Raw genomic sequence first — 10,053 nt, forward strand, 5'->3', positions numbered from 1 at the left:
AGCCTCTGAAGCATTCTGATCAGTCATTCTCTTGCTCAAACCCTAATACACAGCAGGGCAGCCATAGCCATAGACATGGAAGCTCAAATTTCTCAAAATTTTGGACCTTTCCGACCTCCAAAGCTTCTCTAAAGTTAAGTACAAGATGGATAGACTCCAAGATTGAAGACATTGAAGAGATTTCAGCCCGTGCATGACATTGGAGCTCAAATGGAAGGATTATTTTGGGGCTTTTCATCAAGGAGCTTGAATCTTTGAGGCTTAAGTGTTCAAGCAAGACTGGAGCATTGATTCTTCAAGGATTTCGTCATATTGAAGCTTGTATGGACTGATTTTTTGGAGATTTCAAGCTTTATGACGGATTTATGATGGATTATGAAGAACTTTTGCATCAACAGGGTTAAAGCTGACATCCATCATATTCTTCAAGCTTAATGGAGGTATTTTCCTTTTACTAATCTCTAAAATCTCTCAATAATCCAATTGCTAATGGCTTATCCACTTGTTGATGGGAGATTATTGATCAATTAATTCACTGGATTGATCAATAAATCAGAGATTAGTGTTAATTTTTCTCAATTTCAGCCCATTTCATTGAATTCCATTTTGATTCAAACCATTACTCATCATAGGTATCATTTGATCAGCTTAATGCATAACCTTGATTTGTTTTGTTGAATTTCTCTCACCCAAGCTGAAATATTGTAAAAGGGTAAGTACTAGCAATCAGTGAGTCACTGGATTGCATCGGTAAGACCCTTTTTCTATCCCAATTTTTCCAAATCTCATTCAATTGCATTTCATGGAAGGCTGAATGAATATTTCAGAAATGCATATCATGCTAATTGCTTAGAACACTAGCCTCTACCATGTTGATATTCCCACCGAGGAAAAAGGTGGATGCCGGGGGAGATAATGGGACAAAAGAGAGGTGACCCTCCCTCACTATCGAAGATCCCGAAGGGGTGCAACCAACCGACCCGGGGGGGACTTTGCCCACTTCCCGGTGATTCAGAGCCCGTGTAGGGAGCCTGTCATGCCGTTTTATCCCTCACACAGGTACAGCAAGTGAAGGATTGAAAATTGAAGACTTTCCAAGGACTCAAGTACCTACAGGACCAAAATAGGGTAAAACAGGGAATTTACAGGTCACTTATAGGGTATTTACAGGTGGTTATAGGTACACCACTCATTGATGAAGCACAGGTGCATGTACTACAGGGTACCCACAGGTCCTATATACCCTTTTGCAGGGTTTGGTAGCCATTTGGGGTTACTATCTTGCATTACAGGGTCAAAACAGGGCACTTATAGGTCTAGACAGGGTGCAGGACTGGACAGGTCAGACTCTAAAATCCAGCTACAGAATTGTCTATCCTAAACCTGTTATAGCGTGCTATAGCTCATATTGAAGAGCGCAATCTTAGCTTCGATTCATACAAAAAGTTCTAAAATCGGAGCTTCCTAGCCAAAGTTATTGACAGGGGGTATTGCAGGACTGCACTAATATGGCAGGACATAAAGGCAAAAATAAGGTCCATGAGGATTATGCTCAGCAAATCAGGGATTCCATGATGGATAGCACACTTCAAGAGAACCCTGAAGAGCTTCAACAACAAGGAGAAGTCAGTTTACTCAATGATACTTTGTGTGCCCATGAACAAAGACATAGGGAACGACATGAGGCCATTTTGTCAAGAATGGAGTAGATGGTTTTATCTACTGATGTTAACCCCAACACGAAGAAAGCAAAAAGAAGTGGAAAAGATGCAGGGCAAAGGTGGAAAAAAGGTAGCCCGACTGAAGAAAGAAAAGGAGAAAAGGCCAAAAGCCCAAAAGCGCAAGGGCAACCTTAAAAGTCCAAGGCAAAGGCAAAAGGGAAAATGAGTATTTTAAAATAAAAAGGCGCACCCTGAAATCTTGTAAAAGAGCGCCGGGCTCTCACCTGTGCAATTTGTAAATGTAGATGGGCGGTGGAAAGGAAGCTAGGAAGATAGAATGACAATGGAAAAAAGGGCCTAGGCTATGGCCGGCCATGTAAAAAAGGGAAAAGGGGATGACCGCCCAAAAGGGATTTAGGGTTTTGTATATAAAGTTGAAAAGTGAATGAGAAGCTCATTCTTGTGTGTGGCCAAAAGTAGCTCTCCTCTTCTTCTTCTTCTTCTTGTTCTTGCTTGCTTGAGCTTGTGCTTGAGAGAGGGAGTGTGAGGGAGTGAGTGTGTGAGGGTGAGGGACCGAGGAGGAGAAGCTCTCCATCTTCTCCTCTCTTCTTCTCTTCTCTTCTCTTGCTCGTGGGCAATGGAGCTTGAGGATGGAGCTTGCTTGAAGCTTGCACTTGGATCGTGGAGCTACCGGAGTGCGTGGGAGAGGAGGTAACTCGAACGGCATCAAGGTAAGCTCACTACACCCGTAGATATGGATGGTGCGTCGGCTATGTGAGAGGTAGCCATTAGTGCTCGGCTTGGAATGCTTGAAACAATAGGCGGTCCGTGGGTCTTGGCGGTTGAGTGAAAGCTGCCACATTTTGGTTCCGTTGCCGGGACAAACGGATTCAAGCCTGAGCGCTTGCGTGCTTCGAATCGAGCATCAAAGTAAGGGGTTTCCCGCGAACTGGTGCTTGAGGTAGATAGGTAGGAAGCAAGGGGGTTGAAGATGGTATTCGATCTCCTTGGCAAGTAGGTTTTTTGCTTTCTGAGATTTATGTTGTGAAATGGAGTAGTGTAGGTATTTACTTTGTGATTTGGATACATTTAGGATAGAAAAAAAACAAAGAAAAAGAAACAAACAGTAGGGTTTCTGTTGCTGTATAACAAGCTAAAACAGGGAAACAGGGGACTAGATTCAAGTTCTGGGTGAGACAAGGATAGGGAACTAGCTGTGAGGTTCTGTGGTGCTCGGAAAGGACCTTAAGAGGTCTGGGAGGCTAGGACAGACCTCATTTCCCTGGGTTGCCTTGTGAGAGAGAGAGAGAGAGAGAGAGAACTTCTGGTTCACAGGACGAGGAAGCGCTGCCCCGATTTCTTGGCGTCAGTGATTTGAGCTACTCCAGGTGAGTCTGATGTTTTCCAACAAGTGCCCTGATCAGATCTAGAAAGTCTGTGGTGATTGTGTGCACTAGACAGTGAGGAGGGGTCAAACGCACTAGAATCGCGCCCACCGCCGACGCACTCGGACCAACTCGCTGTGGTCCGATTCCCAGAATCGGACCACCCGAGTTCGGGAGTCGAACCGTCCGATTCCCAGAATCGGACCAGCCCGATCGGACGTGCCACGTGGCACTCAGACCAATCCGTTGGACTCGGACACTCGAACGAGTCCCAGAATCGGACCAGCCCAGAATCGGACCAGCTCAGAATCGGACCAGCCAGAATCGGACCACCCTGTCCGATCCGATTCCCAAAATCGGACCACTTTTTGATCTGACTTCGAGAATCGGACGTGACCAAAATCGGACCACTTTTTGATCTGACTCCGAGAATCGGACGTGACCAAAATCGGACCAACCCAAAATCAGACGTCTGATTCTAATAATCGGACTCCTGAAAATCGGACATCTGAGAATCGGACAAAAAACCGTCAGAATCGGACACGTGCCTAGAACACAAATTCTGATACATCTAAACCCCGAGATTGACCCCTAAGACTACGTAGAGCTGAAGACACATCACAGATCCATAACCGAGCTAAAATTTAGAGAGCATAGTTCAAAATTTGGATATAAACGGTCCTCCAAGTTGCATATGGCGTCTACCGTAACGGCCCTGCGGGCCGGGGGGGCGCCGTGACAAGCCCTCCAAATTGGACCCTAGTGAAGTAATGGCTCTACACGAGCATGGATTCTCACTTGCGAAAGAGAAGCCAAAAGCCCATACCCGAACAGAGAGAAACAGAGACCCTAGAATATCAATGGGCCAATCTAGCCATCAAGGGCAAAAAGGCCACATCACTAGAACACAAAGACATTGTGTTCACATCGTGTCTAGTCGGAGCGAAATGCAACATCAGCAAACTACAAAGGCCAAGATGACTAGATAGGACACTCTTGACGAGAGATGTACCTTGAATAGCACTGCATTGACGATCCAAGACAGCAGCGGAGAATCCACATCTGGTCGTGCAGTCGAGAACTCAAGGGCATCTATCAGAAGGCTTAAATTTACAAGCCAAGACCCGAAAGATGAAGACATAGTACCACCTGCTTATCTTAGGGTCAAACTCACCGCAAAAAGAGAGCATACTATTGATGCTCTGATTGATGAAGGAGCAGATTTTAACATCTTGACCTATGAATCATGGACCCTACTAGGCCAACTAGAGCTCACACCGACTAGTGCAACTCTTAGCCCTTATGGGGGACACCCACAAGCACTCATAGGGAAGTGCAAAATCCTTGTGACAATTGAAACAGAAAGCTTGCCTATCCTATTTCATGTTCCTCCAAATAGTGCTAGCTGCGGAAAAGAAACCCTCCTTGGTAGACCCTTCAAAAGGGCGACCAAGTGTGAGGCCGACTATGTAGCACAGAGGATACACCTGACACTACCGGGTGTGAGGATAGTCAAAACCTTTAGCAAGGGTGACCTCATCGAACCTCAAGGGAAAGGCAAGGAAGGTGATGACATAGCAGTCACACCCACAAACGAGGGCAAGGACTTGTTGGAAGAGTTGATACAAGCACAGGTCAAACAACGAGAACCAGTGAGTGAGGCCATGCCGGAAACAAGAAGGTCAAGAGACAAGGCCAAGGACAGGGTTTGGACTCACAAATATCGTACAAGACCACGAAAAAAGCCCAAGCCTTATAGGCGAAGGCATCGATGGAGAGCAAGCACAACGCCGCGGTGGATATCCAAAGCGTTGCTTCGGGCTCAAGGGTATTATGCAGGCAACCGATGGATTTGGGTGCCAAAACCCCTTGCCAAACCTCCCTGGTCGACTGAAGGCCAGAGTGCATCAAAAGCAACGAAGCACAGGAGGAACTCTAAGAGAAACTCTAGGTCTAGAGGTAAGAAACTGGACATAAGTGTTCAAGAGAAAGAGCCTCAACCTAGCATGCTTAATAAGCAGATGTCATATGTAACCATTGAGCGTGCACAAAAGCCATTAGTGCCCAATGAGCCTTTGATTCCCCAAGGGGAGAACAAGCATCATGGGCACAACATTGCTCAAGGGAAGGCTGATCGCTCAATAAAGAAAATGGCACAATCATCTAATAGCCTGGAGAAAATCATTCAGCTAGTGCCACGTCCACCTAGGAGTCCTAGATCTCCTACCCCCTCTTCTCCCAAATGGACACAGGAAGCACCACAACAGTTGTCAAGGGCGACTGCTCAATTCCAATCTCTATCTCCATCTAAGCTTCCAATTGTCAAAGAAGTGGGACATGATGCCATCTGTAGCTCTCGACCCAAGGATATGCCTGAGCCACCTAAAGCGACTAGATCTGCCCACGTTTGATCTACACAAATGAGTGCTCAAAGGCCAACGAAAGACGCAACCACTTCTGATCGCCCCAGGGACTTGACACCACAATCCACCAAGGGTAGCCATCCCACTGAACTAGTCGCTACTACTTCCAATCCGGGATCACAGCAGTCACAGCCCTTGGCCGTGACAATGCCCCTTGTGGAACGTGTCCTTAGAAGATCACCTATGGAAGAGGTGTCGCAACCAACTTCCTCGAAAACTCCAGCACTTTCAAAGGGCCTAAAGCCTAGGCTGGAGGAGTTAAACGCAAGGGAGTTGGTTGAGAAGCTAGACTCTCCAAAAAGGGCGGCAGTTGTGCCCTCACAACCGGGCAAGGCTATTCAGCAAACCATGGCTATGTCCCATAGGGACACACTAGAGAAGGGAAATGCTGAGGCCCGACCAAGCGCATCAACGGTCGATATAGCCCAAGGTCCTGAGTTGTTGAGAGAGGCACCTTCTGATGCCAGGAGGCATATTCCACGGTGGATTCCGTGAGGTTTTACGGTGGATTCCGTAAACTTAGATGTTCGGGGCTCATACACAAAGAGGATTCTTTGTGCGAGAAGTTGATGGGGACGCCTGTCCTTTTCGGGCGTTTCATTAATTTAGTATGTACATGGGTGATTCCATAGCGGGTGATTCTGCAAAATGCATATTAAATTAATAAACGTTTATGAGTTTAGAGTGCGCACTCGTAATAAATTAAGGTTAGGATTTATTTCTAACCAGTTGATTTATTTATGTAGCTGAAGACTGCTAGGTATTCACTTTTTTCGGTTTAATTGTATTATTTTACTAACGATTGTGAATGCTTCAGTTGATGTGTAGAGATAGCAGCAGTGGCGGAGGAAAGCATTGGAGTCTAGCGGGTATTCAACATTTGGACTATATTTTGATAGGCGCCATGCCTATATTTTGTTATGTCTATTGAGACATTGATTATCGATTATTATTTTGTATGCGCTTATGTGCTCGGATATGTTATTTCTATTTGGACATTGAGATTGGGCGTGCCAGACTCTATGGGCACCGTCCATTAGCTTTATTTTCCTATTTTTGTAGAAAGCAAACTCAAAAGCTAAAAAGCTTGTCATATTTTTGTAATTGGGCTATTATTGAGCATGAAGATTGGAAATATACATAAAATACATGCTTTGTGAAGCGCTCACACAAGGCATGGGGGAGATTGAACCCAATTTGTCTCTTGCCTCTTGTCGTGCATGCTTTTACATGGGTTTTTGTGCAAAAAGGTAGAGTACTTTGTTCTTGGGGACCTTCTGGGATTCACCACGTGAGCTATCTGTGACCGATCTGCGCACCAGTGGTATCAGAGCGGAGCAGAGATCAAGAGCTTCCAATCGCTACCAATCTCGGGCGAGGGCGGAGCTCCAGGGACAAACGGGCTCTACAGTCAATCTCGTCACGAACCGTTGATACAGGCAGACTTCTGGCGATCAAGAACCTCTGTTTCCACTGTCAGATCGCGAAGGACCAAGCTCTGCAGGCGGAGGACCACGCAATCATCTCCATCAATAAGTCGTTGAAAACCAGTGAGAAAGCTCTTAATCTTCTTTACTCAAAGCTTAATTACAAAGCTTAAAAAGCTTAAAAGAAGCTTAAGCTTCTTCAAAATCTCTTCGAGGTATCAAGAAGTGGCTCCGATTTTTCCGCGTCATAAAAAAAAACGGCCCCCCCCCTCACGAAAAAAAACGGCGGCCTGCTAGTCCTCCTTAAGCTTCTTAATCACTTAAGCTTAAGCTTAATCATTTAAGCTTAAGGCTTCCTGCAAGTTACACAGGTCAGATAAATCGGCAAACTCCGGGTCTCGCACTTCTGAAGTCAAGTTCCGTAAGTTGACAGTAATCAAGTTCTGCAAGTTCCGTAAGTCGGCCTAAGTCCAACAAGTCAATAACTCTGCAAGTCTGCTAAGTCTACAACTCTGCAAGTCAGACTAAATCAGAACTGACTAGTGCTTAAAACTCATAGAAGACTTGTTCGTATGCAAAAACTCTGAACTGGAAAGTTGTTCGCAGCAAGCTGTTCTACCTATCTACAAGTTTGTTGAAGTACTTTCAGCAAACGGAGACAGAAATATTGCAGAATTTCTGAAATTTGAAGAAGAAATACCCAAAAAAACATAGCCTTGTAACCCCAAATTTGAGCTACGCTCATCCCGCTAACTGATTTTGAGTGAGAAAGGTTTGTTGAGTTTTACAGGATGACTACCCCACATATGGATGATCCTATGGCTGAAGACGATCTACCCGAGCCTACCATGGAACAAAAGCTGGATCTTATCATGCTGCAATTGGAAGAAGAGCGAAGAGCTAGGCAAGCCTTGCAAGCGCAATTGACAAAGCTACAAAGAGCGTCCACCGATAAAGAAGAACCTCAAGCTGAAGATTTGATTCGCCGTACCATCGATGCCACCCTTGAAGCACAAACCATTCGCAAGGAATCCAAGATAAGTAAACGAAGTTTCAAGTTTTGCACTTTCAATGGCATAAGAGAAGGAAAGACTGTTTTATCATTCATTAGCCAGTTTGATGACTATTTCCATGAGGAAACTTATCCCGAAAAAGATAAAATCAAGTGTGTTACTAATCATCTGATAGACAGAGCATCACTTTGGTGGACTGTAGTCCGCAAGAGCATAGAATGTCCTGCTACATGGGAAGATTTTAAGAAGAAGTTCATGCAAAATTTCCTTCCACCGCAATTTCATGAGAAGGCTATCAAGCAATGGGATTTACTTCAACAGCGAGATCGTGAGCCTATTCCACAGTATACAGAGCGTTTTTGGAATGCACTCCTACAGCTACGCATGCTTGAAGACGTACCAAAGACGACACATAAGCGGAAGTATATATCTGGACTTCTTGGACATTACTATGCTAAAGTGAACATGTTCAAACCTGCTACCCTTGAAGACGCCATCTCCTTAGCTCACGACACTGAAGATAAGTTACGCGGAAGAGATCAACGACCACAGCCATTCCAAGCAAACGGTAATTATGGATCTAAACAATTCAATTCCAATTTCAGAAGGTTTAATCCAGGTCGTTTTTCATCACCATCTTTCCGCAAGAATTGGCCTAAACCACCTGCATTACCATCCACTGTCAATTCAAATTCTAAGCCTATTCCACAAGCAAATCCAAATATACCCAGACTCCCAGCCATTGCAAATAATGTGACCAAAGCTAAGCCAATAGTATGCTACAAGTGTCACCAGCCAGGGCATCTCGCAGCAAATTGTCATTCAAAGAAGCCATCAGCACATATCAACTACCTTGGAGCAATGGACGAAGAAGAGCATGAGGATATGCCAAATTTCACTGAAGATGAGGATGATCCTACTACTACTTCCGACACTTTACCAGGTATGCCTACTTCACATTCATTGTTGACTATGAAATGTATGGTGCATGGAAAAGAAAGAATTATATTGCATGATGACGGTAGTACCCATGACTTTATTTCAGCAAAATTGGTAAAGGAATTAAAATTGCATACTGTACCTACGCATTATCGCATAAAAGCTGCATTTTTAGGCACTAGGTACAATGGCACACAAGAAGTTCAAGATTTAGAAATTCAAATTGGTCCATATATTGAAAGAAGAAATTTCTTAGTTGTCCCATTACAGTCAAGTGACATTATTCTAGGAATGCCATGGAGACACCAACATAATCCCAATATAGATTATTCCACACACACAATGAATATTAATTTTCAAGGAAAATCTATTACATTATTTGGTATGCATGCATCTCATATTTTTCCACTGCTTTCGCATACTCAAGCAAAACGTGCACTACGCAAGAATACTAAATCATATCTCATTTGGGTGAATGAATTGCATGCAAAGGAAAATCATATGCACCCTAGGCATAAGGAATTTCTCGCATATTTTAAGGACTGTTTTGCAGAAGACCTACCACCAGGTTTACCTCCATCACGTCCAGAAGACCATAAGATTGACCTAATACCTGGCACACAACCACCTTGCAAAGCCCCATATAGGCACAATCAAATAGAGCAAAAAGAAATCCAGAATCAAGTTGAAGAATTACTAAATAGAGGTTTAATTCGACCTAGCAGTTCTCCATTCAGTGCACCTGTGCTCTTAGTCAAGAAAAAGAATAATACTTATCGGATGTGTATTGACTACCGAGCATTAAATAAGATCACTGTAAAGAATAGGTATCCTATACCTAGAGTTGATGACCTTATGGACAAACTGCAAGGATCTTCTATATTTAGTAAAATTGACCTTAAGTCTGGATATCATCAGGTGAGGCTAGATAGATCCGACATATTTAAGACTGCATTCAAGACACAGTTTGGCCATTACTAATTCTTAGTCATGCCATTTGGATTAACTAATGCACCTGCCACTTTCAGTAGAATGATGAACCGTATTTTTCTAAAATATCAGTATTGTGTGATTGTTTTCTTTGATGATATTTTGGTGTTCAGTCAAAGTGAAAAAGAGCATTATGAGCATTTATCATTAGTTTTTCAGTTACTGAAAGAAAATCAATTGTTTGCAAATCCTGAAAAGAGTGAATTCTTTAAGAC

Source organism: Lygodium microphyllum, chromosome 17, assembly GCF_053477565.2.
Source record: "Lygodium microphyllum isolate KBCC chromosome 17, Lygodium_microphyllum_v1.1.10, whole genome shotgun sequence".
Taxonomy (NCBI): Eukaryota; Viridiplantae; Streptophyta; class Polypodiopsida; order Schizaeales; family Lygodiaceae; genus Lygodium; species Lygodium microphyllum.